This window comes from Phycodurus eques, chromosome 19 (genome assembly GCF_024500275.1).
Source record: "Phycodurus eques isolate BA_2022a chromosome 19, UOR_Pequ_1.1, whole genome shotgun sequence".
Taxonomy (NCBI): Eukaryota; Metazoa; Chordata; class Actinopteri; order Syngnathiformes; family Syngnathidae; genus Phycodurus; species Phycodurus eques.
In genome coordinates this window covers 14,087,534-14,113,997 of record NC_084543.1, presented here as the reverse complement: position 1 = coordinate 14,113,997, position 26,464 = coordinate 14,087,534, and positions in this window count along the sequence as shown.

Below are 26,464 nucleotides of genomic sequence, written 5' to 3'. Positions count from 1 at the left end.
CCCCTAACAGATACCATCGCAGAAGTGCTAATTACTACTCCACTGTCCTTCTAGTTATATATTTATTTATTTCCATCTATATTTTGTTGCCTCGGTACTCTAGGAACATTGCACCGACACATTTTGGCTGGTGCGTTTTAGCAATCGCTTTTCCCTCCAGAAAAAGCTGTTGCCAAAATTCTTTTTTGGTTTTGTTTTGTTTAAAATGGCTTAGTTTAACCAGGACCCCTCGCTATATCGTGGCTATGGTCTGTTTTGCGTCGGTCAGAATAAAGTACATAATGTTATTCTTTCATTCATTTTGATTTGAAAGAAAAAATTATTCATGTTTTCTTTTTCTTTTTTTTTGTCAAATAATGAGGCCATTTTTATCACCACTGATTTGTTCGTGGCTTTAGTTACAACTCTCTCTTTTGGAATTAACAGAATTATTGGCTTGGGAAAATATTTTAAAAGTTAAAATACATTTCTTGATGAAAACTGGATGATATATCATGCTTTCCTAGCCCAAAAAAAAAAAGCTAAGATAAAAGCAAAATACACTTGTGGAGTTAATCCTTAGATGCTCAGTGAGGTAAAGTCCCCCACAACTTTGGAGGTCTCACTCTATTTAATTTTCACAATTTAAAAAAAGCAGCACCCCTGGAAGAACACTTATCCAGAATAATTTAACAAATTTAATAAATTAAAGGTCCTGTATTTTTGGCTATCTCGACCTCCACAGAATGACTCTAACATGAACGTTGTATAAAAGTGTCAATTTCATTAAAAATAAAAAAAATTTAAAAAACACCTTGGTTTTGTCATACAAGTGTCCAGAAAAGCCCCCTCTGACAGCTACGTCTGCGTGGCCCAGTTTTGTATCCGCTTTGTCCATATTTGGCTAAGACCGCCCCCTTTTCTCTGGTTGGTTGACTCAGTGTAGGAGACCCACTTGTGAGAGAATGCTGGCTCAGGGGCAAAAAGGGAAGGCGGAGATCATCCCTAGTGACGAAGATAAGGTTGAAAAATTCGAATGACCTGATTTCAGACTTTCAAACTTCTAGAACTTAGGAATGAGTGGATGACTTTAATTCATATTTCACATATTTACTGAGGCACCATAAAGACACTATTACATCCCAAATACTAAAAAAAGTTGGTTTGGCAAAATATGTCCCCTATAAAAACAAAAATCTCAAGACAATTAAACAGGAAGTCGTACTCAAAAAAATAAACTCACATGGATTGAAAGACTATTCTTGTCATGACCCGACTGGCAGAGATGATAAATCACATGATAATTATATGACACGTTCCCAATTAGCACTGACACTTGTAGAGTTGTGTCCCTCAATCTTTAGTCCTTGTAGTTGTAATTTAGAGATGATCCAAGGTAAAACGGCTGTTCCCTGGTTGGTATGGTAAATGGTAAATGAGGTCCATTGGGCATGAACAGACACACAGATTCCAAATTGCCTGACAGCTGCATGGATCCAATGTTGACACATGAAGCTCTGTTTGAGTGTTCTAAATGAGGCTGCTGGCTGCTCTAAAAGACAGCCCAGACTGCATGATGGGGGTTTCAATTCTTGGACCCAAAACAAGAGACAAGGAACTAATCTGTGTCCCAGCTCTCCACAGAGACATTCAACGAGCCCTCCGTGCTGGCTTGCCCTCTCAAAGTCAATCAGCTCTGTGACTGAAATCCAGTGAAGGGGAAAGCATGGTGGAGGGTGGATTAAAGAAAAGTATGTCGAAATTAAAAGACAGTGTCCTTAGTTTCTTCCTCAGTCCAAAAAATCAAGGTTACTAAACTACAAGGCTGTAAGTAAATCTGAGATTTTGGTGCAACTATCAGTGAACATCCCCTCTATCCCCTTTGGTTAGGTTTCTACTGTATTAGATGGCTTCTCGTCACGTTAGTGTTTTGTTTCATTTTCACATATGCGGTGTGAGAGGGGTTGAAGAATTCACACAATATCACAATTAGCATAACACCAAATGCAGGAGCAATAATAGTGCATTCAATCCTGCTGTAATTTTTTGGACTGAAAAAATTGCTACAAATTTTAGCGCCCCAAAACACCCACTGACTTGGTGGCTATTTACACAGCAGTGGCCCCCTTAAATTAATCAGACAGCCCGGTGGCTTAAAAAAGAAAATTAACGCTTCATACTTTTTTCTATTGGTCCCTTTCGCTAATGCGATATGTATGATCCCTACTCGAATTCAGTATATTTCGCCCCCTTTGTCACGCTCATAAGAGTTGGTAAAGGGCTTGGCACGATTGGTCAGGCGCACGCACACCTGCACATGACTATGATTGCCACCTTGTACAATGAAAATAAACAGGAGAAGTCGAAATTAACAAAGTGAGGTAAGCTGCAGTAATTCAGCATTGACAGTGAAGTTATGGCGCATGTAAACAGGATGATTAAAGCCCAAAGGATTCCAGAGTAGCACATATAGGCCAGTGGAGATGCAGGCCAGTCAGGAAACGGTACAAAACAATTGTTGAAGGTGAGTAAAACATTAGTTGCCAAGGAAGCATTGTATTTAATTCTCTCGTTTTTGTTCATTTAAGTATGGTCATTGCTGTTGTGAAAGGGTTGATTTTTGCTAATGCTCGCTCAGTTCCTATGCAGGTAGTCTGTTTGTCTGATAACATTACATAGATATGCCTTTTTTTTTTTTAACTGTGTTTGGTGGGTCACAAATAATTCTTTCATTCAAATTCTGCAGCAAGTGGAAAAATAATTGTTGATATTCGGTATTGTGTCTGCTAACTGGCTACTTGAAGTTTTAAAACATAACATAAACAAACACCAATAAAACCCCACCACCCAAATGAAAATATAAATAGTTTTCAAACAATAAGGATTACAATGTCATTAAACGTAATATGATATTCCTTCCATTCCTAGAAGTGTCACATATACTTAACACTTACATTAAGCTTTTCGATTATTGGGATTAATTTAAAAATGAATATTAAATATACACATAGGGCAGTGTGTAGCCAAAGCAGTTTCCATTTTATGCCCAAGATCAGTTGACGACACACCAATGCTTTTCAAAGCATTACAATTACGATGAATTTGCCTTTGGCGCTTACTCTGTGCCAATGGCAAAGATACAAACAAATGTAAACTAATCTCGTCACGATTAACTTGTTCGGCCGTATCAAAGAAAATAAATTAGTTGTATGCGGCATATAGTGTGAGACTGCCAGGGGCAAGGATGAGATGGGTACTGAGGCGATTGTTAACTGACAGTGAGTAATTCTATAGTTACAGTATGTCTTTTATCAGGGATCATTTTATCTACAGGTCCTAATATGCCAACGTGTGAAACGGCCGCACAGAAAATAAATGTGACCGAAGAAACGCATGAATAGAATATTTCCTTTTTCATTCATCTCAGATTCTTTTTCATGATGCAGTATATTGCTGTTCTTCGATCTTGGTGCGCTGCTATTTGAATTAGTTTTATGGAAGTTGAAGAAATTGACATTTTTCAGCAACTTTTTTTTTTTTTTTTTTTTTTGGGTCCTCCATGCTTTCGTGACGCGGAGGTTTCACCTCATTCATTCACTACATTAACTAAAGTCTCGAAGCTTATCAGGGCATCTCAGCTGGTTAAAAATAAAAACACCCAATAACAACAGACGTGATTTAAATTATGTTCAAATCAACTTAAAAATACTAAGAGAAGGTTGAGAAACTAAAGTGGTTCGAGTTAGAGAGACACCATATTGAAGTTGAATAATGTGGTGACAAATGTCGAGTAAAATAAAGATGCTGCTTCGCTCCACCAGAGACCTTGAGTCAAAGTGTCCTTGAGCTAGAAGCCGCACAGTTAATTGCTCCTGATGTTGCGATATCTTGTGTGAATGAGCTCGTTAGTTACCTTGAATGGCATCCTCCTACCATCAGTGTGTGAATGTTAATATGAATTTTAGGATGTGCAAAGAAAGACCAGCTACTTTACCATTAAGCAGGAACTATACAGCACAACAGTGTTAGACACTTTTGTTATCAAAGAGATGCTTGACAATGCAACTCAGCAGCAACTTTCTCTACTTTACAGCGGTAGGCAACATATACAAGGTGGAGCCTTTTATGGGATCTTGATGTCTGTTGCATATATATATATCCTTGTAATACTAACCTTACCACACAAACATTGTTTGATTGAATATTTGAGGTTAAAATCATCAACCTCCTTTTTGTTCTCAATTACAGTCAATAGGAATTAATGCAGTTAATACAATCCAGGGTTAAGTCATCAACATCAAGAAACCTTTATTAACTGTAAAGCCATAGTCTTAAATTAGCCATGGATAATAAAACCACCAAAAAATGCCACAGTCTTAACTATAATGACAAATGATGAAGGGCTTTTGATCAGGTGACCCCCCCCCCCATCTCATTTTAACAGTGTCGGAAAACAGTAAAAATTGTTTTGAAATAACGTAAAACTAACAAAATGTTATGTATTGGAAGAACATTTAGTGACTAAATGCCAAAGATGAAACACACCTTCAGAATTTGCCATGTGGAAATTGCGGAGGTGACATCATCTAAGACCTGAGGTTTGGCCTCCAAATTTGTGGTTTTACACAAGAAAAATAAACAAAAATAATTGTCAATAGAATTACTGTGTAGGAGTAAGACGGACCAGAAATGCGTTTAAAAAAAAAAGAACTGGAAACTATTAATTTAGCAGTGTGATGCAGTGAGTCATTTAGTTTGACAGCTCGCTCTCTACCATGCTGTCTTACTTATACCTGACTCTGGCTAAGGTGAAATGCTGATTCAAACCTGGAAAGTTAGACCAAGGGCAGAGCTCTGTCCATGTTAATTATAATGACATTTTCAAAGACCAGACACAAAGAGAGAGACAAAGCACAAACGGCTACAGAGAATATTTTGTATCCACTCATTGGACACTCCATGTGGTACACCTGCACAATCTAATGAGACCCAGTACATGAGCCGCATCAAAAATTCTGCCTTTACAAAGATGACGACGCTCAGGTCTGACTGACATTGTCAGGGAAGTATAAATTTTAACATGCTTATCACTGTATTTGTAATTTGCAGTGGTAGGTTCCTTTTACAAGGCATTTTAAACCATAGTTTCCCACGTTAACACCTTATCATATATTGTCTGCGAATCCATCCATCCATCCATTTTCTGAGCCGCTTCTCCTCACTAGGGTCGCGGGCGTGCTGGAGCCTATCCCAGCTGTCATCGGGCAGGAGGCGGGGTACACCCTGAACTGGTTGCCAGCCAATCGCAGGGCACATAGAAACAAACAACCATTCACACACACAGTCATGTCTACGGGCAATTTACATGCATTAATTGGAGACTCTAAATTGCCGTAGGTGTGTATGTGAATGTGAATGGTTGTTTGTTTGTACGTGCCCTCTGATTGGCTGGCGACCAGTTCAGGGTGTACCCCGCCTCCTGCCCGATGATAGCTGGGATAGGCTCCAGCACGCCCGCGACCATAGTGAGGAGAAGCGGCTCAGAAAATGGATGGATGGATGGATACACACATGCATGCATGCAGATAGACACTTACAGGCATGTGGAAAACAAATCATGACAATCTTCCACCACACTGCTCTTTTCTTTGTGCAGTATACATCAACGGATTTCCTTTTAGATGCGGAAAGATAGGACTTTTTGATTTTAGGATAACGGGATAATATAAAAATAATATACACAATGCATGTCAATGTGTGAATGTATCACGGTGACAAATGGATTAATTGCAATTAGCATGTTGCATTAGTAATAGATGTTTAAGGTGTCAGGAGGCCACGTTTGAGCCTGAAGCCCACCCTACCATCTGTTGTAGCTAGGAATATGATAATAGTGTGAGTTTGTACATTGGACAGAGTGTGTCAGCAAAACTGTGTGAGTATGTTTCAGGGAGTCAGCTAGTTAATGTTCAACCTGGGGCCTTGTTGCAGTTTCTTGACTATATTATTAATTATGCAAGAACTGCTCATATACAGCACTGCGAGTCTACCTGTAAAGAAACCACACACAAATAAAGTCTGAATCGAAACAACCTACTTGAGGGAGAAAGTGTATGTAAGTACATTTTATTTATTCAGCACTCTTGACAGAGAAGACTCACAAAGTGCTTCACATAGTTAAAATACATTAATATATACCGTATTTGGAATACAGAATCGGAACATTTTACAGTTAAAACAAGGAAAGATCAATCAAATCAACTAAATATTTGTTTACTTATAGTCTGCTGGGAACGTCTGGCGGAATCTCCTGTCAGAAGGAGTTTCAACTCCCACCCCCAACAGAACTTTGCTCATGTTCCGGGGGAGGCGGGGGACATCGAGTCCAAGGGGGCCATGTTCCGCGCCTCCATTGCTGAGGCGGCCGCCCGGAGCTGTGGCCATAAGGTGGTCGGTGCCTGTCGTGGCGGCAATCCCCGAACCCGTTGGTGGACACCAACGGTGAGGGATGCCGTCAAGCTGAAGAAGGAGTCCTATCGGGCCTTTTTGGCCGGCGGGACTCCTGAGGAAGCTGATGGGTACCGGGTGGCCAAGCGGAATGCAGCTCTGGTGGTCGCTGAAGCAAAAACTCTGGTATGGGAGGAGTTCGTTGAGGCCATGGAGAAAGACTTACGGACGGCTTCGAGGAAATTCTGGTCCACCATCTGGCGTCTCAGGAAAGGAAAGCAGTGCACCACCAACACTGTGTATAGTGGGGATGGGGCGCTGCTGACCTCGACTCGGGACGTTGTGAGTCGGTGGGGAGAATACTTCGAAGACCTCCTCAGTGATGCGGACTTTGTATCGATCCGTTGTGGTAAAGAAGGAACTAAGCCGAAAGACGAAGCTCTCGATTTACCGGTCAATCTACGTTCCTACCCTCACCTATGGTCACGAGCTGTGGGTCGTAACCGAAAGAACAAGATCCCGGATACAAGCACCCGAAATGAGTTTCCTCCGCAGGGTGTCCGGGCTCTCCCTTACAGATAGGGTGAGAAGCTCGGTCATCCGGGAGGATCTCAGAGTAGAGCCGCTGCTCCTCCACATCGAGAGGAGCCAGATGAGGTGGCTGGGGCATCTGATTCGGATGCCTCCCGGATGCCTCCCTGGTGAGGTGTTCCGGGCATATCCCAACGGGAGGAGACCCCGGGGACGACCCAGAACACGCTGGAGATACTACATCCTTCAGCTGGCCTGGGAACTGGCCCCGGAAGAGATCGATGAAGTGGCTGGGGAGAGGGAAGTCTGGGCGTCCCTGCTAAAGCTGCTGCCCCCGCGACCCGACCTCGGATAAGCGGTAGAAAATGGATGGATGGATGGATGGAAAAAAAAGATACAAAATGGGAAAATAAATCATACAAAGCAATTTATTCTCAGCTGAATGCCTGCCTAAACAAATGTGTTTTTACTGTTTTGTTTTTATATATATCCACTGAAGAGGCGGCTCTTAACTTAAAAGGAAGTGCATTTGGCAATTTAGGGGCAACTCACCTTTACTTTATAAACTTGTGTAAGGGACATTAAAAGTAGGCTTTATACGATCAGGATTTTTGGCGCCGATCACCGATCAGGCGGCACGGTGGCCGACTGGTTAGAGCGTCAGCCTCACAGTTCTGAGGACCGGGGTTCAAATCCCGGCCCCGCCTGTGTGGAGTTTGCATGTTCTCCCCGTGCCTACGTGGGTTTTCTCCGGGCACTCCGGTTTCCTCCCACATCCCAAAAATATGCATGAATTGGAGACTCTAAATTGCCCGTAGGTGTGGATGTGAGTGTGAATGGTTGTTTGTTTGTATGTGCCCTGCGATTGGCTGGCAATCAGTTCAGGGTGTACCACGCCTCCTGCCCGATGACAGCTGGGATAGGCTCCAGCACGCCCGCGACCCTAGTGGGGAGAAGCGGCTCAGAAAATGGATGGATGGATGGATGGATGGATCACCGATCAGCGAGTATAAAAAAACGATAACTGATCACCGATCCGATCACAAGATGGTGGAATATGTCTATTTAAATGACCTGTTCATTTACTGTATATAATTGTGTACTTAATTGCTCAAAAATGTTGTTTACAAAAAATAATGTATCTTTGTTCCTCTATTTATATCAGTGAGGCATAGTGGCATATCTATTAGATGGCAGGAAGTAAATACAGTGATTAATGTATCCACTTTTTGTGACATTTTTCTTTGTTGGTGTGAGATTTTTCAATTGTAAAATATGTTCCTTGGCTCCATCATGGTTGGAAAGTCAGATCGTGTATTCTAATCAGTCAGGTCAAACCAACATTACAACATGACAGAAATAATGGGTGCTAACTTACTGTAATTAAATTACTTTATTTTTAATTAAATTACTTCAACCACACCGAAACTTTAGAGCATGATTCGACAGAACGGCGGCATGTTTATGTACAACTACCACTAGCTTGCGAGGCAAGCTAGTGGTAGTTGTTTGTTGCCTGCTTGCCAGCCGTATCGTATGAAAAGTACGGGAACATACCTCAAGCACGCCTTAAACGAACGTCCGGTGACCACCAACACACGTTATTCCCCATTTTGTTCTTACAAACACACGGCGCGATCCATTGTTGTTGTCGCCGACATGGTAATGAGTGTATCCGGTCCCATTTGAGTTGACAAGATGAAGCCCGGTGATCGGAAAAAAATGGGATGCGGTGGTAGAGTTTATTTTGCTTGCCACCGAGTCACGCGATTGAATCATGTCCGCTCATTTGGCGAATGCGGACTTTCATGCACTTTCGCTCTTCCTCCTATGCCCGTCCATGCACCCGTTCGGTTTTCTTTTAGAGACAGTATGAATACTTAATAATGTAAAATTGCACATCAAAGCAACGTTCACGATTATACCGAAGGCCATATACAGTACATATTAGCCAGTATTCCTTGCTGCTCTGTGTAAACTGCACAGAGTAAAAAGGCATAAAAAGAATGTTAACGGGGACATGAATGTGTATACACGAGAGAAACTCATTCAAAATGTGGCCGTTGTTGACACACTTCTGTTATTGAAAGCTAATGAGTGAAATCAGTAAATTGATGGGGTGTGATGTTTGTATTAATAAGGCTTAGGCTTTACATGATCAGGATTTTTGGCGCCCATCACCGATAAGCAAGTTTAAAAAAAAACAATAACCGATCACAAGATGGAGATGTGTCTATTCATATGACTTGTTCATTTATTCTACATACTTGTGTACTGTATACTGTATCCATCCATCCATTTTCTGTACAGCTTATCCTCACAAGGGTTGCGGGCGTGCTGGAGCCGCCCGTCCCAGCTCAAACTATTCTCCAGCATTTTAGACAAAAGTTAAAACACCAATGACCATTCAAGGATTGGTCACTGACATAAATTTAGGTCATTACAACTTACAGAAATAATGGGTGCTAATTTACTGTCATTAAATTACTTTACTGCAATTAAATTACTTTCATGAATACTGTCAATGACATGCTTACTCTAACGTTCTCACTGTCCCGGCTATATGGACGAGTGTAGTCCAGGGTTTGAGTCCGTTTGACACTTTTTATTCCCCCCCCCCCACGCTGCTTTGCTTGAACGCGGCCTGCTCCTCGTGTACATTCTTCAGGTGCTCGATCAAATTTGTATTGAAGCATTCAGATGATGACGTACCCCACGATGACGTACCCCACGATGTACTCCACAGACTGCAAATAACTTGTTGTTGTTGTGTTGTTTGTCTGAGACACCGCAAAATACTCCCACACTGACGACGTGTTTTTTCACCCACAAGATTGAAAAAACTTTATTGGCCGTCAGATAGTTACAGTACTGTGCAACAAGACACGTGACAAGGCTAAAAATAAACTAGCTTTTGGATTTATGTTATTTCAAGACTCATAATTGTTCATAGCTGTCAATGGGAGTGTGAATGGTTGTTTGTCTATGTGCCCTCCGATTAACTGGCGACCTGTCCAGGAAGTACCCCGCCTACCACCCAAAGTCAGCCAATACAGTGGATCGCCACTTTTTGAGTGGGATAGGGAACGAGCCCAACCGCATATAGTGTAGCAAAGATCTGTGAATAATTGACACGCTTGGGAAAAAAACAAAAACAAAATAAAATTCAAAATAAGTGGGGGATCACATAAATAAATAATAAACGGGGGATAGGCTCCAAACAAAATCTTCAAATGAATTTGCGAATGCCAAACCAAGAATTTCAGGGGGTCCACTGTACAAGTTCAGACCAACCTGCGACGCCATGAGGACAAGCACCATAAAAAATGGAGGCATGGATAATGCTGGTCTGATTGTTAAGGGGGAAAAAAGGCTACTGTATTCACGAGAAAATGTTGGTTTTGACCAATGAGAGTTGGGGATTTTGAAGAGATTGTTTTATGATTATCAACACACTTACGAATTCACGATGTACCGGTACTGTAAATCATGTATATTTAGGCACAAGCAAAGGTTTCTTTCACAAACGTATTTTTAACGACCTTAGTTGCATACTTGAATATACTGTATGATAGACGGATATATCGGCATAGGTTTATCTCGCTCATTATCTTGAAACTAAAACAAGCAGCACTCAAGAGGCACTTTCTGAGGGGCCTATGGAAAAAAAGCTGTCACTTTAGTTCCAGTCGAAAGAGCTTTGTGTTTGGTTGATATTTTGATGCAATATTGATGACTCTGGTTCCTCTGAGTGACAGTACACTCCACTTAATGATGTATCTCCTTATTTTTCATCCGTTATCATACGAAAGTGTTTTGGTGTAGTCACTGCGTTAGTTTGACTTGTTTCTTAATGAAACTACAAGCCAAATTGCAACATTGCAAATTTCATTTTAATTGTTGTCTTGTCTCCCACATAAATAACTAAAAAAAATAATGAACACACCATTGCCACCCACTGACATGGAAGATTATTTATAGTTGGGTCCAAAAGTAGCTAGACTACGCTAGTTTTTATTTTTATGGTTTGCCATTTGCCATTTTTTGGGGGGGTACCAAGGGGTTGTGTATAGATTTTGAATTAAAATGCACATATGGCTTCAAAGCCTGTAGGTGCAATTTAATTTTTAATGTGTTTACAATTTATTGTAGAGGCATGCAATGTGGATGCAGTTTCTGTTACGGAGGTTTGGGCTGGGACTGTTTAGAATCCCACGAGGCTTAAGTTACCATAACATTGTGTGTGTGTGTGTGTGTGCGCGCGCGCTATCATAGCATTGTCACATTCTTCCACCTAATTGATGCAGAGCTGCCATCTACATCTCTATTCATTACACACATTAATATTGAAATACCATACTGAATGAATATAATGTATGCATAGTTGCACAGGCAACATGTTTGCACACATACTCCACTTATACATCAGTTTGCTGTACCTTACCCATCTCCTTCTTGTCTTCTCATTCTAATTTCTTATTCTGCCATGCCTTTTACCTCGCATCCGAAGCTTCTTTGTACCCCACGTCACTGCCTGCTCCCTCTACCTTTCATCAATGCCCTGGCAGGTGAACTTTTGAAGGCACGCATGGCAAAGCGGGCTCAACCTGACACAATTCATCTCACAATCATTAAACAACCGGTAATGTCACGTTCCAATGAGAGACACACCTGTGCACTGTCAAAACACTACAAATAATCTTTGAAAGTGATGTACATATATTATAGTACGGTAGTACTGTAGTCTAGTGATGGAACCACATTAATTTCTACTGCTGGTCTCCCAATAAAGCCCAAGCAAGAATTGGTTATTTTCTGTACATTTTGCATTTTATGTTTTTGTCAAAAGTATATGAAGGATATTTAAACAATAATACTGTACCAATAATATCCCTTACCCCGAAAAACAACCTCGGTCCTGAGCTAGTGCTTGAGCTATCCCTGCGCTTGTTTTCCTATGAGCTACCAAGAAAAAGAGAATCTACATTTCAACTTAAAAGTTTAACAAACATGATGTCATTGTTTACCTTGTCTGTAAAGGTTGCAATACTTATACATACATACATAAATAGCAATACACCATATAAAAAAAAAAGAAGTTGATAAATGGGCCCAAGGTCTGAGCCAGTGCCCTCAACTGAGGCATTAGACAGTCTAATCGCTGTTGGGACAAAGGATCTCTCTTAAGCTCTCAGTCCGAGAGAATACAGAGATGAGCTGCCCGCTGCGACTGCTGCTCTGCCCCACTTGGGTGAGGTGAAAAGAGTGGTTGACATTGTCTATGATGGCCTGTAGGGGCATGGAACAGGGAGAAAAACGTGTCAACTGTCAAGGGGCCTTGACCATTTGGGGTGCCCCTGGCTGTCTGACGGAAAGAACTCCACTTCCATTTTAGCTGACATCAGGTAGAGTGCAAAGAGTGCTGAATCAACAACGCTTCTGCTGATTGCAGCAGAGTAGTGCACTCAATTTAGCCTGAAAACATTAAAAAACATGTTTTAATAAACAACCTCATACATTTGACCAAATTTGTAACAATTCACGACACTAAACCCTCGCAAATTTTTGCTGTTCACCTCAGGTTTGGCCTCAAACCAGCGGCGTGCGCGACGGTGAGACAGACACCGTGTGAGTGAAGATAGTGATTTCAAAATTTCCACGCCTGCATCTCCCCTTTGACGAATAATTTCTCATCGGGAAACTCCGTCATACACCCCGCCCCCACCTCACTGCACCCACAGGCTACTCTTCTAACATGGCGCCTCAGTCGGAGCTAGCCATTTGGGCGGGATCTTAGAGCCTTACAGAAAAAGGACAAAAATAAGTGAACAGGCGCAAACAGGTGTCTTTCAGCAAATAGTTGTTAGTTCAACATAAACATTTGTGAGTAGGTGAGTTTGTAACTGGCGAGTTCATGAATGATGCACCAGCCAGGGTTCACTGTCCAGTAATTGATTATTATGCCCATTCCTGGTGAAATGCAACTTGGGCTATCATAAAACCCAAAAATGTTGGAAGTATGTCAAAACAAGTGTAATTTCAATACACTCGGTAAAAATAATAATTTTGATGGAGTACTCTTGAGGTCTGGGTAAAAAAAAAAAGAATGTATTCCTCCCATCCATCTTTTTTAGAAAAAAATACTTTATGATCAAAATACAGGAAGGGTTGGAGGTGGGAGGGAGAAGCGTGAAAATACAATGCAACAATCTAAAAGAGTGATTTCAGTCCTGTCCTTTTAAAAAAAAAAAAAAAAAAAAAAAAAAACATCACCTAATAAATCTGCCTGAGACTAATAAAGCTGTCATCAGTTAGATTTTTCTGGAGAAGGCGGCAGCCAAGAAAAGGGCAGAACGAAATATGACCCCATTAACCTGATCTCTGGTGTATTTTGTTTCACATAAGGTCATGTTGAACCAAACTCATTTTTTTCACAAGAATCTTCCTTTTTTTATCATGATACTAATCTGACTGTGAATCAAAAACCATAGGGTGTCATCCTCTACTGTGCATGAAGTGATTTACAATAAGAATGCTGTTCTCATAAGAGTATCTACGATTGAGGCAGATGCTCAACAACTCTCCAGGTGCTGTATACGAAAATCCATTCATCCATCCATTTTTTCTGTACCATTTATCCTCACCAGGGTCGAGGGTGAGCTGGATCCAATCCCAGCGGAATTTGCGCGAGAGGCAGTGTAAACCCTGGACTGGTTTCCAGCCAATTACAGGGCTGTAAGTGAAAATACAGATGCAAAATTATATTCTAACTGGTTTGATGAAGCTTGATTATAAATATCATATTTTGTTACTTTTGTTCCCGATGTGTTCCGCCAATCATCAAGGATGCAGTTACATTATAAGCTGCAGAGTAAAGTGATTAATACAGATATTAATTATAATGTACAGTTGTGACGCTTTATATACAGTACAATCAGGTCAGTAGATACACGTGTGCAGTCAAATAATGTCCAATGCATTAAAGGTCCCATTCCATCAAAATCCACCCCCCGCCACCGTTTTATGCAGAACATAGGTCAAAATGAGTCTGTGACCTACTTGGAGTTTGCCATCGATGCGGTTTGTCGGCTGAATGCAATTGCCTTTGAATACCAAACCGCTTGCAAAACGGGTGGATTTGAATTCACCATTGTTGTGACCTAGAAACTACACTCATTCAAGTACCTGCCCACTTCGTGATTGGTACATGCCCACTCATCTCGGGAAAAATACCTCAGGAAAAACTCAGCTGTATCTTGTACAAAAGTTAAACTTTGCATCACCTGCAAACCTCAGCGATGAGGAATGTGGGTTTTAAGTGAATATGAAGGGAAATTATGTTTAATAAACATGAAAATCATCATAAGGTGGAGAACCAGACATCAGAACACAACAATATTTTTGTGTACAGAAAGTTATTGTGGCGGCACGGTGGACGACTGGTTGGAGCGTCAGCCTCACAGTTCTGAGGACCAGGGTTCAATCCCCGACCTCGCCTGTGTGGAGTTTGCATGTTCTCCCCGTGTCTGCGTGAGTTTTCTCCGGGCACTCCGGTTTCCTCCCACATCCCAAAAACATGCATGAATTGGAGACTCTAAACTGCCCGTAGGTGTGAACGTGAGTGCGAATGGTTGTTTGTTTGTATGTGCCCTGCGATTGGCTGGCAACCAGTTCAGGGTGTACCCCGCCTCCTGCCCGATGATAGCTGGGATAGGCTCCAGCACGCCCGCGACCCTAGTGAGGAGAAGCGGCTCAGAAAATGGATGGATGGAAAGTTATTGTAGAAGGGTTCAATTAACCTACCATGCATGTTTTGGGGATGTGGGAGGAAACCGGAGTGCCCGGAGAAAACCCAGGCAGCCACGGGGAGAATATGCAAACTCCACACAGGCGGGGCCGGGGATTGAACCCAAGTCCTCAGAACTGTGAGGCAGACACTCTAACCAGTCGTCCACAGTGCCGCCTTTAGAAGGGATAACCATGTAAAATACATCATAGAAATTATTTGACCAAATATGCAAGCTACCACCTAAAAATAAATATGTCGTGACCAAACAAACTGCTTTGACTAAAGAGAATTAATATAAATGTTCACCTTCTCACCTAACATCCTCCCTCTCATCTCGCTTTCTATTTTGCAGGGTGGGAACTTAGTATTCCACCACTGTTTGGCTTCCATCCCTCCTGCTGGGCTGGAAAGTGATGTTATTGTGTGCGTTTCGATCTATTTCTGCCAAATGTGTTTATGTGTGTGAAATGAGCCATTGGGTTTCTGTCGGCCATTTATGAATGTACCCAGGACACCTGGAGAAGAGAGAGGTTTAGCTCCATCCAAAAGCCAGAGACTGGAGACTTTCTTCGACAGGGTAAGCGCATACATTTGAATTGTGAAGTCAGGGAGATGGGTGTGTGTTCTCCCAACAGGTGGAGTGAGTCTTCAAAGCTGCAAGACTAATAGGGCTGTGTCGGTAACATGCAGTACCAGCAATTCAGTGGTGGTTTAAGTTTGCTAAACTCCCAAGTATGATGGGATGGAGAAGTGATACAAATGAATGTATGACAATGTTTGGAAAAATAATGTCACTTTTGGCTGAAACCTTTTCTGTTGTTCCAGACTTTTTTTTTTTTTTTCAAAAATAAACCCTTAGCTTATTTGAACCATACCAGATGTGGTAGCAGTCAAGTAGCGACTGCATGGGGTCATAGCGGTCAGTGTGCCACCAGATCAGACCAGCTCAACTTGGTTTGTCAGAGCCCGGGGCAAGTCAAATAATTTGTTGTTATTTGAGCCAACATAAAGTACTTAAAACACTGTTTACACCACTACCAATGTAATTTTAGTATTTGTCCAGTTCAGTGAGCCAAAACAAAAGTCAATGTTTAAGATACCAGTCATGTCAGGTTTAGTGGTCGCGCGTGCACACACACACACACACACACACACACACATACACAAAATGTAAGCGGTCTAATGGGGGGAGAAGAAATTAAGGTCTGGTAACTTGCTCACTCTTTAACAGGCAGAGGAGGGGAAGTGACGCACAATGCATCTTTGCAGCTTGGAATTGGTGGTCCTCCTATGTGGTTTATTTGATTGATTAAAAAAAAACTATTCTACCAAGAGAACACACACATTGTTTGAAAAGAAAAGAGCCAAAAAGTCTTCAGTAGGTAATGTAGATCGTGTGAAATTAATGAGAGAACGGATGATGTTGATTTTTGCTTTCCATAAGTCCATACCGCAAGATACAAGTAAAGGCTAGCTCACGCATGTTCCAATACAGAAGGTAAACTGCTAGAGATTATCCTTTCAGCATGCCACTGTGCCTGTGACCAGGATCTGAGGGCCGCTCTGCTGCCTTGCATCCTTACACAAAAGAGCACCTGGTCAGGCATATAATCATCACAAATCCCCTTTAGTGCTTGGAACTCAGCATCTTCCCCTGGAGGTCCAAACTATCGCCTAACAACTTCTAGCAGCTGGGCAGTCATCACTAAATGCTAACCAAAAACAAATTGAACGTATTATTTCAATGCCCAAAAAACCCCGTGGTCGAGACAAGGGAATATTTGTGAACTGCATGCAGTATTTTTCTAAACACGTAGGAAAAATTAGGCTGGACTAGGTTGATAACAAAAGGAATGAAAAGATACAAAGTATTGTATAACAGAACCTGTGACCCTTTTTAACACCCAAATCTGTCAGCTTGTCCACATTTAAACTCACAGCTTCTGTCTAGTTGAGAGTTTACTTGTTTTCACAGTTTTGTCCAATCTCCAGCACTACAGTATATCCTGAGGCACTCCACTTCTATTAGCTTCATACACATACATTAACTAATAGGCAACCCAAGGCACGATTGAGTTCCCAATAATAATGCAGTTCTCCTAAAAGTAATGAGCAATTTAATAAAGCAGTGTCTCAGCTGCAATTTAAATGTTGTTCTGCTTTGTCATGACAAATGTATTGATTAAATTTACATTATTGAGTATCTGCATCCATAGTTCTTGTCATATAATTCACAAAAACAATTTTGAATATTATAACTTTCCATGTCTGTGGGTGAGAAGCGCATTTGTGCTAATTAAACAACTTAAGGATTCATAAACCAAACATTTATAGAAAGCCAAGCTAGAAAATAAACAAACTGGACAACAATGCATCCCTGGAAAAAAATATGAAGTCTATGAACAGAGCTAAATAGAAATATGTAAATATCACTCCTTTTTTCACAAAGAGGGAAAGGAGAATCATCTATTCGGGGAGAAGCGCCAAAATGTTTCAAGAGGTGGAGTCGGTGATTAAATGAAACAGTGTCTATTAGAATGAAGCCCTCCATTTGAGGAAATATGTTTCGAAAACATGAGGAATAGTATTTTGCCTAAGATCCTCTGCAACACCTACAGCTGAATTGTAGAAAGTATCTTTACAATTGAACTTGAAACTTAAGAGTTGCTCTCTGTCTAAAATAGATGCCGAGATGGACGCATAGCTACACATTTAATATACAAAGGTGTAATAATCCTCTATAGGCCTGTGACTGTAAAAAAAATAAAAATAAAAAAAGAAAGTATTTTGGGGCAGTTATGATGATGATGGTGGTGTTGATAATGTTGATGAAGTAATATGAACCTTTGTTACTCTGATCACATATCACTGCCTATCTTTGTGATAGATACAAAAGAATGTGAATTCATTCAGTCTATTTTATCAAAGTCATCAAACATCGCTAATCTTTCAAAAAACAATGCGATTACAGACCGTCACTGCAAGCAAAGGGGTAGCCTCATGTGTAGCAGGTATCCTCTTTTGCAAATATATTTTCAGCTTTCGGGACCTACAATAAGCATCGAGCCGGGATTTTAAGTGTCCCAGATTTGATTACAAGTTTAACAAAATGAGACTATGCCTAGACAAAGAAATGTATTTGTCATGATCCACTCCACTCGTTGTTTTGGTTCTCTGTGAGTTCACTCTCTATGCCAAACAGAGTTCCCCAACAGAGCATACTGTATTTGGTAGAGGACAAATCGTGTAAGTGTTTCACGTTCTAGCCACCCGTCTACTCCGAAAACAAACAGTGCAGTAAAGCTATGGACTACGTCTGTTATGGCTAGGGATATGCTTTTGGAGCAATGTCAAACTCATTTGATCAGCGCCGGTACAGTGCATCCGGAAAGTATTCACAGCGCTCCACTTTTTTCACATTTTGTTCCGTTACAGCCTCATTCCCTTTTCCCTCAAATTTCTACACAAAACACCCCACAATGACGATGTGATTTTTTTGTGTGAAAATTTCAGCAAATCTATTAAAAATAAAAAAATAAGAAATCACTTCTTCACAAGTATTCACAGCCTTTGCCACAAAGCTCAAAATTGAATTCAGGTGCATCGGGTTTACCCTGATCATCCCGGAGAGGTTCCTACAGCTTAACTGGTAAATTCAGTTAATTGGACATGATTTGGAAAGGGACACACCTGTCTATATAGGGTCCCACAGGTGACCTGCATGTCAGAGCCCAAACCAAGCATGAAGTCAAAGGAATTGTCTGTAGACCTCTGAGACAGGATTCTCTCGAGGCACAAATCTGGGGAAGGGTATAGAAAGATTTCTGGTGCTTTGAATGTTCCAATGAGCACTGTGGCCTAAATCATCTGGAAATAGAAGAAATTCCGACCCACCAGGACTCTTCAGGAGTTGACTGTGGCCACGCGTCTAAATTGAGCAATCGGGGAGAAGGGCCTTAGTCAGGGAGCTGACCAAGAACCAGATGGTAACTCTGTCAGAGCTCCGGCGGTCCTCTGTGGAGAGAAGAGAACCTCCCAGAAGGACAATCATTTGTGCAATGCTCCACCAATAAGGCCTGTATGGTACAGTGGCCAGACGGAAGGCACTCCTGAGTAAAAGGCGCATGGCAGCCAGCCTGGAGCTTGCCAAAAGGCACCTGAAGCACTCTCAGACCATGAGAACGAAAATTCTCTGTTCTGAGGAGACAGAGATTAAACTCTTTGGCGTAAATGCCAGGCATAATTTTTTGGGGAAACCAGGCACCGCTCATCACCTGACCAACACCATCCCTACAGTGAAGCATGGTGGTGGCAGAATCATGCTGTGGCGATGTTTTTCAGCTGTGGGAAATGGGAGACGAGACAGGATTGAGAAAAAGATGAATGCAGCAATGTACAGAGACATCCTCGATGACAACATGCCACAGAGCGCTGAGGACCTCAGACTGGGGCGAAGGTTTACCTTCCAACAGGACAATGACCCGAAGCACACAGCCAAGACAATGAAGGAGTGGCTTCAGGACAACTCTGTGGATGTCTTTGAGTGGCGCAGCCAGACCCCAGACTTGAATCCAATCGAACATCTCTGGAGAGATCTGAAAATGACTGTGTACCGAAGCGCCCCATCCAACCTGATGGAGCTTGAGAGGTGGTGCAAAGAGGAATGGGGGAAAATGCCCAAAGATAGGTGTGCCAAGTTTGCGGCATCATATTAAAAAATACTTGAGGCTGTAATTACTGTCAAAGGTGCATCAACAAAGTACTGATCATGACTGTGAATACTTACGGTATGTGTCTTAGTTTTGTATTTTTAATACATTGACAAACATTTCCAAAAAACCTTTATCACATTGTCGTCATGGGGTGTTCTGTGTAGAATTTTGAGGAATAAAAATGAATGTATTCCATTTTGGGATGAGGACGTACCACAACAAAATGTGGAAAAGTGAAATACTTTCCGAAAGGCACTGCAGAAAGAAAACTAGCTCCGTGCAAACAACTCCCAACGGCATTTAGACAGTCTATCACATAAGAAATGTTTGTTTTTATAGTGTCATTATAGACTTGTAAAACTTATTGTGACACTTGTCTGCATCCTTCATTTCCCAAAAAGAAGACTATATACTGATGTTGCAGTTTTCTAAAAGGAAGAGATCATTGCCAAAATATTGGAAATATGTGGCTGTATTTTTTGCAATTGTTATAATTAATTTTACTGTATTAATTTCTGTATGTGCAATTTTGTCACGTTCGTCATTTTCATATTAAGGTGCTCTGAAAGGGACTTTCAACATGTATACTTAGTTTTAAAAATATGAGATGTTTTTAAAGGTTGTTTTTGAACCACATTTTCTTTATTATTATCCATCCATCCATTTTCTGAGCCGCTTCTCCTCACTAGGGTCGCGGGTGTGCTGGAGCCTATCCCCGGGCAGGAGGCGGGGTACACCCTGAACTGGTTGCCAGCCAATCGCAGGGCACATACAAACAAACAACCATTCACACTCACAGTCTCCAATTAATGCATGTTTTTGGGATGTGGGAAGAAACCGGAGTGCCCGGAGAAAACCCACACAGGCACGGGGAGAACACGCAAACTCCACACAGACGGGGCCAGGGATTGAACCTGGGTCCACAGAATTGTGAGGCTGACGCTCTAACCAGTCGGCCACCGTGCCGCCTGTACTTAAATGATTCATGTGAAATACAACAGAAATTCATTTCACGAATGTACTGGATTAAATAAATAAATAAGCAAGCCAAAGTTACATTACGGCGCTCAACTGGTGAGCCCATCTGCCTCAAAGTTCTAAGTACCCAGGTTCAAGTCCGGCCTTGCCTGTGTGAAGTTTTCATGTATGGGTTTTCACCGGGTACCTCGTACATTCAAAAAACATGCATGGTAGGTTAATTGAAGACTCTAAATTGCCCAGAGGTGTGAATGTGAGTGTGAATTGTTGTTTGTCTTTGTGTGCCCTGCGACTAGCTAGAGAGCATTTCAGGTACCCTGTACCATGCCTCTCGCCCAGAGTCAGCTGGGATAGGCTCCAGCACACCTGTGACCCGAGTGAGGATAAGCGGTATGGAAAATGGATGGATGGATAGTAACATTATGCAGAAAAAAAACCAGAATACAATGATTTGCAAATCGTGTTCAACCTATATTTAATTGAATATACTACAAAGACAAGATATTTAATGTTCAAACTGAAAAACTTTATTGTTTTTCACAAATAATCATTAACTGAGAATTCACGTTCCAAAAAAGCTGCGACAGGGTCATGTTTACCACTGTGTTACATCACCTTTTCTTTTGGCAACATTAAACAAACGTTTGGAAACTGAAGACACTAATTGTTTCAGCTTTGTAGGTGGAATTGTTTCCCATTGTTGCTTGATGTACAACTTCAGCTGTTCAACAGTCCGGGGTCTCCCTTGTGGTATTTTACGATTCATAATGCGCCACACATTTTCAATGGGAGACAGGTCTGGACTGCAGGCAGTCCAGTCTAGCACCCGCAATTTTTTACTACGAAGCCACGCTGTTGTAACACGTGGAGAATGTGGTTTGGCATTGTCTTGCTGAAAAAAGCAAGGGTGTCCATGAAAAAGACGTTGCTTGGATGGCAGCATATGTTTCTCCAAAACCTGTATGTACCTTTCAGCATTAATGGTGCCTTCACAGATGTGTAAGCTACCCATGCCATTGGCACTAACACAGCCACATACCATCACAGATGCTGGCTTTTGAACTTTGCGTCCATAACAGCCTGGGTGGTTTTTTTCCTCTTTGGCCAGAAGGACACGACGTCCACAATTTCCAAAAACAATTTGAAATGTGGACTCGTCGGACCACAGAACACTTTTCCACTTTGCATCAGTCCATCTTAGATGAACTCAGGCCCAGAGAAGCCGGTGGCGTTTCTGGGTGTTGTTGATAAATGGCTTTTGCTTTGCATAGTAGAGTTTCAAGTTGCACTTATGGATGTAGTGCTGAACTGTATTTACTGACATTAGTTTTCTGAAGTGTTCCTGAGCCCATGTGGTGATACACCACTTTACACATTGATGTCGGTTTTTGATGCAGTGCCGCCTGAGGGATCGAAGGTCACGGGTATTCAATGTTGGTTTTCGGCCTTGCCGCTTCCATGCAGTGATTTCTCCAGATTCTCTGAACCTTTTTATTATATTATGGACCGTAGATGATGAAATCCCTTAATTCCTTGCAATTGTACGTTGAGGAACATTGTCCTTTAACTGTTCGACTATTTTCTCATGCACTTGTTCACAAAGAGGTGAACCTCGCCCCATCTTTGCTTGTGAATGAATGAGCAATTCAGGGAAGCTTCTTTTGTACCCAATCATGACACTCACCTGTTCCTAATTAGCCTGTTCACCTGTGGGGTGTTCCAAACAGGTGTTTGAGCATTCCTCCTTTCTCTCTCTGCCACCTGTCCCAGAACATGTTGCAGCCATAAAATTCTAAGTTAATGATTATTTGCTAAAAACAATCACATTTATCAGTTTGAGCATTAGATATCTTGTCTTTGTAGTGTATTCAATTAAATATAGGTTGAACATGATTTGCAAATAATTGTATTCTGTTTTTATTCATGTTTAACGCAACGTCCCAACTTCATTGGAATTGGGGTTGTAGATGACAAAATTATGACTAAAACAAAATTATATCTTAGTCAAAAAAGGTAACTCCAAATATTCTGTAAAAAGTAACGCGTCCATTTTCTGCCAATGCACACACTATACCCCAGAGTTTTAAGATCAAGATGCCCATCAATGCAACAACAGTGTGTGTCTGTAACCATCACTCAAGCATCATATGCTCTGACAATATCAAACTAAGACGAGCCGCACTTTTCTCCTGGTTTTACTAATATCAGTGAGGATGGAGATGACAGGAAAACATTTTGCTTACACGGATGGATTGCAAACAGCGGGGTCAATCTAGCCTTAAATATAGACACACTGTATCCGATGTAATTTGAAGATAGAACATGAAGTTGATGCCATATGGTTTCAGTCTGGAAATGAAACAGTTTAAGTCTTTATTACAGGGTGAGCAAAAATAAACAAGCTGTGCACAAGTGAGTTTTTGTGTTAAGTGTGTAATTAAAATCGAGCATTCCGCTATAAACTCAAAAAGAATGTCTGTCGAACAGAAAAAGCTTCACAGTTACCTTGCCAAAACAACTAGCAGAATTAGAATAGTTTTTGCTCTTTACTTGAGGACAAAGATAATGGTGTGCTCAAAAACTTCATTAATTATGCATGCTTATATGCACATAAATCAAATACAAAAAATATTGTGTAGTCAATCATATACTGTGGGCGTTGATTTTCACTGGGGCATGAGGGTTAATGCTGCAGGCTTCTGATTATGAACAGAGTTCAAAGTTGTAGCCTGGCTCTCCGTTATCTTTGAACACATTTTGCATTATGCACTTCGCCGTTTTACAAAAACAGTTTTTTCTCACCCTAAAACTAACTCTCAGTACCCAGACATGACAAAGCCATCCTTAGTGAGGGGTTTCCCTGATTGACAGGCTAATTCTCCAATCATAACAGCGCCATTCCAAACGTGCGCTTGCATATCAGCATTAACAAATGTTATACATTCTTAAACCAAACAATAAATACATTTTCAAGTCGTTGTGTCTCAAGTCAAGTCCAGATTCTGGCACTCCAAAGTCCAAGTCAAGTGCTTTACCTTTTATAAAGTCATCAAAACAGTGACTCGCGTCCATAAAAGCTTGAATGCAGCCAACTTGAAATCATAACTAGGAGCCTTGTGAATATTGTTAGCACACATTCCTACATTTTCAGTTTGTTAAATAACCCCCCCCAACCCCCACCCCAAAAAAAATCCCGTCAAATTGTTGTATTTGATTAAAATCTGATTAGTTGAAATTCAAAGCCTCTAATGAATTATGATACCAATTATTCCAGCGAGTCCTACCACGGGCACCACCAAGTAGTTAGCGCGTCTGCCTCGCAGTTGTGTGGTTCAGGTTTCGGATCTCGGTTGGAGCCTTCTTGTGAGCAATTTGCCTGTTCTCCCAGGACTGGCATAGGTTTTTCTGTGGGTACTCCAGCTTGCTCTAAAATTTCAAAAACAGACGACAGATGAAGCGTATTTTCACACAAGCCCCATCACACTCTAGTTCGTTTAACCTCTTGATATGGTTCAGTTGGGCTCTTGTGAATGCAGCAAATAACGCTGATGCGGACTAAATTTATCAACTGCTCTGAGTGCTCCTGCTTAAGGTGGTTGATGTACAGCTTCAAAAGCACTCTGGAGCAGTTGGTATGTGATGTGAAAGTCATGTGACCTATTCTCTTTAACAATGGCTTAATCTCTTCATTGTATTCTGTGATGCAGCGTGTGCGCACTAGTAGTAGCGAAAAGCATCGGCAGCTAACAGGATGAAGCGAGGTGTCATTGATACGCTCCCAAAACCTGCAAAACTAATTATGGTGTTATAACTACAGGTGGCATGTAAACAGATTAGACAGTTGACTTCCCGGGCACGTCTTTGGCTTAACATGTTTGCAGTTAGCACGCACATAGATGTCTGATAGAACCATGTATTTTCGTCACACAAACAAGGATAATGTGCCCGCCATAGGCATGCTTTTAAAATGCACTCACCTATTTGATGGTGTATTGTATTCTGCTAGATTATCCATATAATTAAAGTTTTCCATACATCCCAGTATTTATTCCTTTTGTGTTTATTTGAACTGGTTTATTCACTCATCACTAGCTCCTAAACAGTCTTGTTTATATTCTTGTGACTAATAATAAAGGAAAGTGAATATTGCACCGTGGCGAGACTACTACAGGGAGTGCACGAGTAATGTATAATTGGCCCGACAGAAATGTGACAACAAACTCAAGACAAAAAATTGGCAGAATGTATTTAGGGAGTTCGTGGTTGAGCTTATCTTTGTTAAAGTCCCCAAGAATAATGAGGGGTGAGTCTATGCGTTGTTTTTTTCAATTTCGTTTTCTTGTTCAACGAGTGTTAGCAGTAGCTGTTGGTGTTGGTGAAAGAAAGTCCGGGGTGGACTCCCTTATGTTGAGTAAGTCTTCCCTTGTGTAAGTGAGTCGTGTAATGTCTCCAAAGACTATGGAAAAACAAAAACATAGACAATACTATATAGCACGTAACAGGGACGTCCACACAGATAAGCGCCATTTTGGAAACCATATCACACGCCCACTAGTGATACCAGGGCCTCAATCTGGAGCCAGGCCCAAGCGCTGGACACCATTCATAAGGGGGCTGTCAAGGTGCAGAATGGGAATTCAGAAGCAGCTGACAGGTCCTGACAAGTCTGCCACCTGTTTCATATTAAACAGTGTTGGCTTGCCATACAATATATATCCCCCCCTTCCTCAGATTACTCAAAATATTTTTTATTCTAGAAATAGATTACCAGGGTCAAGTATCAATCTGCCTGCCCACCACTACTTTCTGCATAGAATGATAGCCAGGAGAGTGAAAAGTAAAGCTTATCCAAGCCTTGGTGGTAATTGTCACGGTTTGGCAGGCCAATCAGTTCCAAGCCACTGAGTGCAATGTCTGAACGTGTGCTTTAGGTCCTTGTATGCACACACACGCACGTACACACACACACACGCACACTTAAAAATACAAAAATACTTCTAAAATATTGCATCATACACAAATATAGACTAAAAACTGGAAGGAAAACGTGCTTTTAATATGTAAATTTGATAGGAAAATGAATGAAAGAATAGATTTCTAAAGAAAGATGAGGTAAATCTGTTTTAGGCTAGATACACGCTGTCGGTCCAAGTTCCCCATGCCGATCTAATGTCTATATACGATTTTTTTGGAGTCAGGCAGGCCCCGTAAAAAGTTGTCGTCTGTGTAATATTTAGCTCATTCAAAAATGTTCCTATATTTTTTTACTTTATCTAAAATTGCCTGTTCTACAGAATCGTGCAAACAATCTGTAAAAAAGAGCATACAATTGTGTTACTTCTAAACTGACATTCCAAATCCCTGCTGAATGCCACCAATACGCGTATGTATGCATTCATTATTTAGCATTTTAAAGTTGTCAACAATCGCAACAAACCAACACGACATCCTGCACAAGATCCGTCATTCCATTCGTTGCATGAGCTGCTGACAGCAAATCAGCAGCTATTTGTCGGATATATGTTGACCTTTTGTGTGAACAGTCATCATTAAATGAATGACTCCAAACACAACAGATTTGCCACCACAATGCTGCCACAACAGCAAACATCATTGGGATGTGCTCACGAGAGCTGCCATTACAGGAACTGTGTGTGTTCAAGTCAGATGTTGACATGCAAACTTAATGGCCTTCAGAATCTGAATCATCTTTATTTGCCAAGTATGTCCAAAAAACACACAAGGAATTTGTCTCCGGTAATTGGAGCCGCTCTAGTACGACAACAGTCAATTAACAGAGAACACTTTTGAAACATAAAGACATTGACAAAAACAGTCACTGACCAATAAAGGGTTGCTAGTTAGCTGGTAATGCCGATACAATTTTAATTTTTTAATTTTTGGACAATTGTGCAAAAAGATGCAAAGTCCTCTAGCACTTAGAGCAGTTCGAATGACTAATATAGCAATAGTCCGGTACAATGACGATTGTGCAAAGGGTGCCGAGACTTCAAGCGAGTAGTGCGAT